Here is an 11,137-nt window from a genome sequence, read left to right as displayed (position 1 = left end):
TTAGAGGACAAGCCTTGGATTTAAGTCTCCACATCCCTTAAAGTAGCAGGGATCATATTCCAGAAGTCAGCATTAGAAAATCAGCTCCTGGATATATGAAGTTACAGAAATGGGCAATGAGAGTGAATGTTTGAAATGAGAACAGTTTCTGAAAATCCCAAGAGCTAGAGAGGTCCATATGTAATAAATATTTATTCAATGGCCTTAAAAATTGTATGAATTCATCCTTCAAATCACATCTGGTTGGGCATGTTTTTCTCTTCCAGTTAATATGCCTTTTCAAATCCTGCTTCCAATTTAGGGCAGGAAGAGAAAGAGGCATGTTTTTAGCTCTGTTTAGGGACCAATTCCAACCCAGCAGAAAGCTCATAATCCCACGGATCTAATTTAGAAGAGGCAAGAGCGGCTTCTAGGGTTTCCAGGTAGGCACCCTTATTCTGTCAAGCACGTTGTATGCAGTATGACCATTCATCAGCCTCCTTCCAAGTAGGGCCCAAAAGTACACTAAGGCTTTGCTATCTTCTAGTAGTGGAAGAGGCATTTCAGAAGACTGACCAATCCAGGGGAACGGAATAAAATCCCAGGGGCCTACGGACAGCACAGACATGGACTTCTCAAGAACTCCAGCCAGGAAACCATTCTCTACCCAACTTTCACTCTTCTGTGTGGCACAAATGGGCTAATAATGGTCTCAGAGGTGGGAGGGTAAGTCCCGGGTCCTTCTCCTGCAGCCACATGGAGCCAGCCTCCTTTCCCCACCTGCAAGGTGAGAGAGTCAAACTAAGGACCTTTGTCCATGTGACATTCTGAACAGCCAGTCCAGCCTTTTAAGAACAAGAGGTTCTCCTCCCACTCTTCTTTCAGTCTCCAGACAAAGCAAATTTGATTTCCATTCATTACTCAAATTCCTGCCTAGAGGAAGTATGGGTGGCCCGACGTTCATAAATCCAGAGTCTTCTGACTAAATACACTCAACCAGGAGCAGAACAATACCACAGTGGGCCAGCAGAGCAAACATACTCTTTGCCCAGTAGAATGTCTTGTCTTAGTCGTCTCTCAGGACACTCTTCACTTGGTAGAAAACAAGGAGGAACACTGCTCTAGATGTAAGTAAAAGGTCCCAAGATTATTGCAGGGAGCCAAAGTCTCAAGGAGAGGTACAACTGGGCTGCAGCTAACTGGACTGCTGGCGTTTCCACCAGCTCTTCTCCTGAACAGGCTTTCTTCTAGGGGGGAATAGGTGACCCATAAAGTTAACCATCACATCAGCCATCCAGGATATTCTAGGCAACATTCTAGAGATGCATGAAGATTGGGTCTCAACAAGGCCACAGTCCTAACAGATTACTGTGGCCTTATTGAGATCTGATCTCCATGCATCTCTAGAATGTTGCCTAGAATATCCTGGATGGCTGGTGTGGTGTGATGGTTAAATTAATGGGTCACTTTGACTGGGCTAAGGGATACCCACATGGCTGGTGAAACATAATTTCTGTGTGTGTGTGTGTATGTTTTTAGAAGAGATTAGCATGGGAGTCAGCAGGCTGGGTAAAGAAGGTGTCCTCACCAGGTCAGGTGGACACCATCTAATCTACCGACAGCTTGAATAGAACAAAAAGGCAGAGGAAGGATGAATTCTCTCTCGCCACTTGAGCTGGAACATCCATCTTCTCTTGTTCTTGAATGTGGGTGCTCCTGGTTTTGAGGCATTCAGACCCAGACAAAGACTTATATCATTGTGGGGCCTCACCCCAAATCTTGGGCCCTTCGATTTGGACCAAATTACACCATTGGTTTTCCTGGGTCTCCTGCTTGCAGATGGCAAATTATGAGATATCTCAGCCTCCATAATTGTAAACCAATTCCAATAATAAATCTGCACATGTCTGTCTGTCTGTCTGCCTATCTATCTATCACCTCTCTGCCTATCTATCTCTCTCCTATTGGTTCTCCAGGGAATCCTGACTAATATGGGCAATCAACTGGAATTTCTCAAAATATTGGTCATAACGTCATCACGCATCCAGCCAATGCTCAGAGAGCTCTATTGTAAACCTAAAACAAGTAATAAGGAATGAACAGGAGTCTTAGGACAACCTACACATTTGCACACTTCTTCACTTTAGCATTTACATGGAACAAATGCGCTCATTTCCAAAAGGCACCATTCAGAAATTTGATGACAATTTTTGAATTAGCCTGTGCATCTCTGTACAGAGAAAAATAAGCAATTTTTTCGAATCTCTTGTCTCCATGGGCTGATCAGATCGCCTCTTGTAATTGGAGCAACAGGGGATCCAGTAGCCATTTGGCTTAATCCCAAAGTTGGTTGGGCTGATATGTTCCACTCAATTATGTTTTGCATAAAAATAAGAGCCTCTGTTTGGATAGACATTCCTGAGGCCAGAGTCCTCATAAAGAGCTTTCCTTTCCAGGAGTGGACTATCCCTGCATGATCCCTGGTCCGATAGAGCAGAAGGCCTGGACAAGCAATGGCCTCCAGGGTTAGCAGACCCAAAGATGGATGGGTTTTCATTGACAGAGCACATTAACAGTAAATGTCCACGTCAGTGAGATTCAGGGGGGAATCGTCAGCACGTGCTGAGGAACCAGCATGATATGAGAGACAGAAATGCAAGAAACCAACTGACACCTCATGGTCCACTCACTCTAAACACTAACTAACCACAATAATGCCTAGCTTCTTCACTGCCAAATGGCTTTAGTGATGCACGCAGGCAATGCCATTGAAAGACCAAGTGAGATAATGCACACCAACTACATCACACAGAGCCTGCGCCATAGTCAGAACTCAATAGACTGAATTCCTGTTTGTAGACGGTGACTTTTGTTTGAGTTTCTCTTCAGTTGGTTGACTCCATATAGTGTGTTTTTGCAAAGGGTGAAAAGCAGAAAGGATTTGCTGATTTAACAATAGTTAATGCATGCTTTCATTGATACTGTTGTCCTTAACATATCGAGTGTCTGGGAAGTTCTCGTTTCTGGGAACATAGCAGGGAGTAAAGTCAAGTTTATCTTCCCATGGAACTCACATTTCACAAAGGTGGAAATTACAAATATACACCTTACTTGCTGGGAGCCTATATGAGCATATATTAGTGTAAGGGAGGATGAATGCATCGGGGATAGTGTGTTAAGACATGGAGTTTCTATTTTAAAAAGAACTCTCTGCAGAGAGGACATTTGAGAAAAGAGGAAATGAGCCTTGCAAATGGGGTGGGGAATTGCTCCACACAGAAGGAGCAACAGGCTCAAAAGCATGAATTGGGAAACTATTTGCTATATTTGAGAAATAAGGCAAGTACCATTACAGTGCAGTGAGCAAGAGGGAAAATAGTAGAGAAATACAGATTTACATTGGCCAAGGAATAAACATGGAGCTTACACTTTGTTTTAAGAGCAATGGAAGGCTGGGGAGTATTTGTGTTTTAAAAGGATCATCTGGGCTGAGTTTGAAGACTAGACTATATGAATCAGTATAACCCACCCTCAGAAATAACGGGAAACTCTTGATTCATGAGTCGAATTTATAAGTTTCTCCTCAGCATTGTACATGTGCAATGCACACCTCTCACCATGGCTTAATAGACTATATGGCTCTTCCAACTTTCACCTACAATGGAGAAAGCTGGAAAGAACATTCTTTCTACTCCTTAAAAAAAAAAAAAAAGCATCTACAAAGTCATGACTCTATTTGAATCCATCAGAGAACAGAGATTGCAGGGCAACCAACTAGGTTGAAATCCAAGGGATGAAAGCAAAATCCAAGGAAGATGGCACATGATCACTGATTTACCAGGGCAGACCATGGGAGTGAGATGGGCTGCCACAGAAGCAGGCAAATAGAACGGAGTGAAAAATCTTTAGTGAAATGCTGAAGACTTGCAGAATAGTCTGAGAGTAAAAAACGAGTGTGGAATAGTCTGAGAATACAGATTCCCTAGGGACTGTAGACACAAGGAGGGGGCACCTACTTGCACACTCTTTTTCATTGCCCTCCACCTGGAACTTAAGAAAAAGACTGAGAGTGAGAGGCTGAGGGGAGACTCTTTCAGTGTTGTAGTCTGCAGAAGTTCAATGGACACTACAGGTAGGGGGCAGCACGTAGTCCTGTCTGAACTCTCTTACCCCAAAGACTAAAGTCTTAAGATTCTGGGGGCGGGGAAGGAAAACCTGGTGATACTTGGGTACACATGGAGACACATTGTGGTTTGGAGGAAGGAAAAGAAGTCTTTGCCCCTGGGGAAGTGGCAGGAGTCCATCACAGGCACAGATCGTAATGGGTTTCCTGGTGTTAGGAGAGGGCAGGATTTATGAGTAAGTCCTGTCCTCCAAACTTGGGAACACAGTGCCTTCCCAAGACTGTCACTGGATGAGAATGGTGGAGAGCTGCCTCACACCTCAGGCTAGCAAGCACAGAAGGATAAGCAATAGCAGTCCTCAGTGGGGGCTGGGAGAAGTAATGGAGACCCTTTCTGAGGCACAAGCATCCAGGGAATTCCTAAAGCTGAGGATGGAGAGGTATCACAAAGAAAAGCCCTTTGGCAAATCAGCCCACACCTGAAATGTAAGATGATACTGAGAAATTTGAAGCCAGTAACTCATAGCAATAGCAAAACCCAAACCATGCCCAGTTCCCCCACACTGACAGCCCAGCAGAGGAAGGAGAATACCACAGCTAAACATAAACTCTATTTACCTCAATCTCTATCATCTTACACATGACATTCAGGGGTAAGTAGCTTGCAGGTGTAAAACAGAAGTTATGGGACAAAACTCTGGCAAGAGACAAAACAATCAATGTCAATAGGCACTAGAGTGGTTCAGATGTTGGGAATAGAAATGATTTAAAGTGGCCATGATGGAGTCCTTGCAGACACCACCACCCAGGAGCCTCCCAAGCCACCCAGCCATTGTCAACCCCACCATGTTCTTTGGCATTGCCATGGAGGGCAAGCTCTTTGGCTGTGTGTCCTATGAGCTATTTGCAAAGTTCCAGAGAGAGCAGAAAACTTTCAAGCTCTGAGCACTGAGGAGAAAGGATTTGGTTATAATAGTTCCTGCCTTTACATAATTATTCTGGGATTTATGTGCTAGGGTGGTGACTTCAGAGGCCATAATGACACTGGTGGCAAATCCATCTATGAGGAGAAATTTGACAATAAGAATTTCTTCTGAAGCACATGTCCAGCATCTTGTTCATGGCAAAGGCTGGGCCCAACACCGAAGGGTTCCCAGTTTTTCATCTGCACTGCCAAGACCAAGTTGTTGGATGGCAAGCATGTTGTCTTTGGCAGAATGATAGAGGGAATATTGTGGAAGCCATGGAGCTCTTTGGGTCCAGGAATGGCAAGACCTACAAAAAGATCACCATTGCTTACTGTGGACAATCTAATAAAATTGACTTGTATTTTATCTTAACTACCAGACCATTCCTTCTGTAGCTCAGGAGAGCAGCCCTTCTCCCCATATACTCAAAATATCCTATGATCTTTGTGTTCTCACTAAAGTTCTATGGGTTCCATGTTTTCTTTACTCCCCTCCAAATGTAGCTGGATTTCAGAGTGAGGTTTATGATTATGAAATAAAAACTAAATAACAACAACAAAAATAGCCATGATGGATATATCAAAAGCTATAGAAGAAAATACAGAATGCAGGCACAGTTGGGGGATTTCAATAGGGAGATTATAATAAAAATAATGGCAATAGAGATGAAGAATTCTTTGAACAAATGTATCAGTTGACTCAAAACAGAGTGTGGGGAAGTCAGTACACTTAAGAATAGGTCACTAGAAACCATATAAACTGAAGCACAAAGAGAGGAAAGAGTAGGGGGAAAAGGTACAAAATACCTCAGAGCTATGGAACAAGATCAAATTGGTCTAATACAGGCATACACTGAATTGCAGAAGGCATGAGATAATGTGACACATGAAGTACTTGAAGAGATAGCCAGCTAATTTTCCAAGTAAAGTATAAAATGACAGATCAAGAAGCTCAGAGGTCCTCAAACATGACAAATTGGGAGGAAAATCACAAAAAAGGAAATGCCTAGACATATCATATTTAAACTGCTGAAAACTAAAGATAAATGGAAAATCTTGAAGGAATCCAAAGGAAAAAGCACATGATATAGGAAGGAAAAAGATAAGAATATGGAGGACTTCTTATGAAAAACTATGCAAACCATAAAACAATAGAGTGAAATATTTGAAGAGTTGGGGGGGAAAAAAGGTCAACCCAGAATTCTATACTTAGTATAAGTATCTTTCAATAATAAAGGATTAATTTTTTTCCCCAAAGAACTTACAGAATTTACTACCAGCTGCCTTGAATTAAAATAAGTGTTATAGGAGGGTTTTCAGAAGAAAGGAATATGATACAGAAACCTGGGCCTACAGAAAGAAATGAAGGTCTCCAGAAATGGTTAAAATGAAGGTAAATATGGAAGACTAGTTTTAAGCACTCTGAAGGTTAAATGACTGTCAACAGTAAAGTCAGTAGCACAAGTATGAGTAAAATGTATGATAGCACAAAAGATGGAAAGCAGAAATTGGAATTATGGAGTCATAAGGTTCTGGCACAACATGTGGGAGAGTTTCATGTTACCAGAAGGCAGACTGTGATTAATTAGAAGTATATACTGCAACCCTTGGGGCAACCACTAAAACTTCTTAAGGAGAGTTATACAAGGAAATCTGTGTGATGTAGCTCTGGACCCCTGTCACTGTTCATGCTGTAGATACACCAGTCTTCCCACCCTATGCTCCTAATCCACATGTTTGCAAATTTCCTTTGTCTAGAGAAAGAGTTTTTGCCTTATCACATGCTGGTTCCTCTTCATAATTCAGATATGGTATCACACGTTGTCTCAGTAGAGAGGACTTCCCGCCCTGCATGATCAAATAGACACACCTGCCATTTTCTGCCCATTTCTCTGTTTCCTGGTCTTCCTAACCATTCTCCGAAATGACCTTACTCCTGTTTTGCTTCCCATCTCTAGAAGGGAAGAACCAAAAGAATCAGACTCAACCCCCTCTATTAGCTGGTGTCCCTGGCGCCTGGGACTGTGCCTGACACAGCAAACTCAATAAACACAGACTCATTAAAGCACTGAGCAGCGTGCAGGGTAAAATGAAGAAGAAGTACAGCAGGGCTCCCTGAGGACTGTGGGAGGATCGCACACTGTTACTTCTGCAAGAGAACAGGGAACCTAAGGGTCAACTTTGTATTAGACCTGAGAGGATAAGGAGAAGTGTGCTATAACTGTAATGAAAGGGGTTATTTTTCAGACAAATGGGCGCATAGTAAATAAAGACACGGAGACATGGAAGTACATGGTGCAAGGGGATTCTAATATCTGGTTGCTGAAATTTGTAGCCAGTGAGGGAACTGTTGGTTTTAGTCCAGATTAGGACCGGTAAGAAGAGGACCTGACTATCTCATTTAAGGATTTTGACAGTGTCCTGGTGGCACTGTAGAATCATCAAGGTCTTTGATCTTGGATATGAAATGATGTGATCAGTGTGCTTGAAAAACAAAGGCTTTAGTAGTGGAGAAACACCGATTTCCCTTATGACATGAAGGTGGCACTCAGTAATAAGGAGGGGTCTGTCCTGGTTCTAAGATCAGAGGAGATGCCCAGAGGGAGATGGGTGGATGAAGAATGACAAATAGTACTTGCTCTTCCGAATTTTTCCCTAAACTGGAAATAACTTGACTTCTTACTTTCCCTCTAGCCTGTAACACTTTATCTCATCTTGTTTTTTTAAATAAGGATATCACAGGGAAAACACAAATATTTCCTCATGTAATTAAAAAGTGTTTCCCAAAGAAAGGCGAGTTTCTCTTTTGTATCAACAATTCCTTTTCTGCAGGTTGCTGTGGTTGTCTCTTTCTCTTAAATATTGTTCATACTGTATCTAGTGCAGTGTCTGCTCCTTGGTGGATGCTCTGTAACATCGGATGGTGGTAATCATATGCGTCACTGAGACAGCACTCCTGTAAAACCAGCAGCTATTCAATTCCACAATGTTTTAGAATTAAAAAAAGGACTTGTTCTTCCTTTAATATAACATTAGGTCAGAACCACAGGTGTCCACCTGTATAATACAAGTAATTTCCTATGATGAAGATAAGGAGAAAAAATAGCATTTATTGAACACCTTCTATACACCTTGGGTTGTGTTTATACAGATTGATAAATATCCTTACTTAATACAGAGATATAAAATATATACCACAACAGTATCAGGTAACTAAATTGTGGGATGACAAAAATTTTCATTTGATAACTGAAAAATAAAAAAAAATTAAATTAACATGCATTATTTAAAAAATACATTTAAAATCTCTCTTTCTCTCATTATAAGAGGATCTACTGGATTCCACCCCATCTGATTTCAACACATTCTACTTCCTGATTTGCTCTGGAATCATATGGGAACTGAGGTTCTTGTGCTTTTCTCTGCCAATTTGTGATGCACAGGTGTGACCTGCTTGGTCTTCTCCAAGACTTTTTCTTGTTGGATCTATGTGTCTGAAAGGATATTTAACCCAAACCCTAGGTTGTTTTTTTTCATTTCTTTCATTTTTAAAACATTTTGACACACACCGAAAATAGTAAAATTTTTAAAGGCACATCTTAGTGACTGGTCAGAAAATATACACCCAGGACACCACCATCCAGACCAAAAAAATAGAAAAGTTCTGCACTCCAGACACCTGCCTCCCATCCCACCAAACAACTTCTCCCCCTCCAAGGGGTGATCTGCTCCCCCATCTTTATGATATCCCCTCTCTTCCTTTTCTTTGTAGTTTAAGCACAGACATACACAACTGTATATATCACAATTTAGTTTTTCAAATATTAGATGAAAGGAATGGCATAAATTATATTCATTTCAGTCTGGCTTCTCTTGCTCGAGGAACAACTGTGGCATCTCCTTCGGTGCTAGCTTGGTGATGACAGAACCATTTGGTTTACATCTGAAGATGTAGTTACTGTTTCTATACTACCAAAGGTTCTTGCCTTGCTAGGTATAGAATTCTAGCTTGCCACTTACTGTCTTTCAGTCCTTTGACCTCACTGTCTTCTGGCTTGTATTTCTATTACTGAGGGAAGAGTTGTCAGCTTCAGTTAATATTCTGGTTTTGAAGAAAACTTGCCCCTTTCTTCTGGCTACTTTTAAGAGTTAAAAAATTCCTTTTGCTTATGATTATCAGAAGTTTTACTATAATATACCCAAGTGTGTCATTTTTAAAATTTACTGTGGGTTTGTAAAGCTTCTTGGAGCTGTGATTTTTGTCTTTTATTAGCTTTGTAAAGTTCTCCACCAATATGGTATCACTTCTGCCCAGTACTCCCCCTACTCTCTGGGATTCCACTTATAAGCATCCTGGGCCTTCCCTCAGTCCCCTCTGTGTGTCTCATAGCCTATTCTGTACTGTCCATAATTTCTCATTCTGATTGCCTTTTGACATTGACATTTGGCTTATCTCCTACTTTGCTAATTATTTCTGCATTCAATCTATATCAAATCCTCCAACTTAATTCTACAGGTTTATGTATTTTTCTATTCTGCATTTTCAATTAATTCTTTTTTTAAAGTATTGTGTGGGTTCTTTCTAAGAATTCTCAAAGGCTCTGCTTTCTTGAATGTGATCATCAGTTTCTTTAAAGTCAAACAACTCCAATGGCTGGACCCCCTGTGAGTCTGTTTCTATCACCTGTGTTTTCTGCTGATTTCTACTTACGTTGTCTTGCTGTGTCAAGGTGCCTGATTATTTCATGCAGTGTGCCAGAGGCTTTATTTTTTCAATGGTTTGCAGGAATGATCCTGGTCCTAGTGGATGGGATTTATGCTTGATATAACAATCCCTGGCGTGCCTCACTCCAGTTTCAGAGATTGAGATCACTAGCGGCCAGGCTGTAGTGGCCTGCTGACTTCGAGTTTGCCCTAGTGAGCTTAGAGGAGAAGCATCTCCTAATGTCAGCCCATGTTCCCACATCCCAACCCCATTATCTTTTAAGGTCTTGTTAGCTTTCTGTTGTGTGTTGCAGAGTTTTTTTTTTTAAATCTTTTTTTTAATTTATTTTCAGCAAAACAGTATTCATTGTTTTTGTACCATACCCAGTACTCCATGCAATCCGTGCCCTCTCTAATACCCACCTCCTGGTTCCCCCAACCTCCCACCCCCCCACCTCTTCAAACCCTTCAGATTGTTTTTCAGAGTCCATAGTCTCTCATGGTTCACCTTCCCTTCCAAGTTCCCCCAACTCCCTTCTCCTCTCTAACTCCCCTTGTCCTCCATGCTATTGTTATGCTCCACAAATAAGTGAAACCATATGATAATTGACTCTCTCTGCTTGACTTATTTCACTCAGCATCATCTCTTCCAGTCCCGTCCATGTTGCTACAAAAGTTGGGTATTCATCCTTTCTGATGGAGGCATCATACTCCATAGTGTATATGGACCACATCTTCCTTATCCATTCGTCCGTTGAAGGGCATCTTGGTTCTTTCCATAGTTTGGCGACCGTGGCCATTGCTGCTATGAACATTGGGGTACAGATGGCCCTTCTTTTCACTACATCTGTATCTTTGGGGTAAATTCCAAGTAGTGCAATGGCAGGGTCATAGGGAAGCTCTATTTTTAATTTCTTGAGGAATCTCCACACTGTTCTCCAAAGAGGCTGCACCAACTTGCATTCCCACCAACAGTGTAAGAGGGTTCCCCTTTCTCCACATCCCCTCCAACACGTTGTTTCCTGTCTTGCTAATTTTGGCCATTCTAACTGGTGTAAGGTGATATCTCAATGTGGTTTTAATTTGAATCTCCCTGATGGCTAGTGATGATGAACATTTTTTCATGTGTCTGATAACCATTTGCATGTCTTCATTGGAGAAGTGTCTGTTCATATCTTCTGCCCATTTTTTGATATGATTATCTGTTTTGTGTGTGTTGAGTTTGAGGAGTTCTTTATAGATCCTGGATGTCAACCTTTTGTCTGTACTGTCATTTGCAAATATCTTCTCCCATTCTGTGGGTTGCCTCTTTGTTTTGTTGACTGTTTCCTTTGCTGTGCAGAAGCTTTTGATTTTGATGAAGT

At 41.5% G+C, this 11,137-nt stretch overlaps 1 pseudogene; it reads left to right on the top strand.

Moving 5' to 3' along the window:
- The first annotated feature begins 4,879 nt into the window (after positions 1-4,879).
- On the top strand, positions 4,880-5,465 carry LOC125109913 (peptidyl-prolyl cis-trans isomerase A-like; annotated as a pseudogene).
- The last annotated feature ends 5,672 nt before the right edge of the window (positions 5,466-11,137 follow it).

The sequence above is a fragment of the Lutra lutra genome, chromosome 9, assembly GCF_902655055.1.
Source record: "Lutra lutra chromosome 9, mLutLut1.2, whole genome shotgun sequence".
Taxonomy (NCBI): Eukaryota; Metazoa; Chordata; class Mammalia; order Carnivora; family Mustelidae; genus Lutra; species Lutra lutra.
Note: the sequence above shows the minus strand (reverse complement) of the source record. Positions and strands in the feature narration are given on the sequence as shown.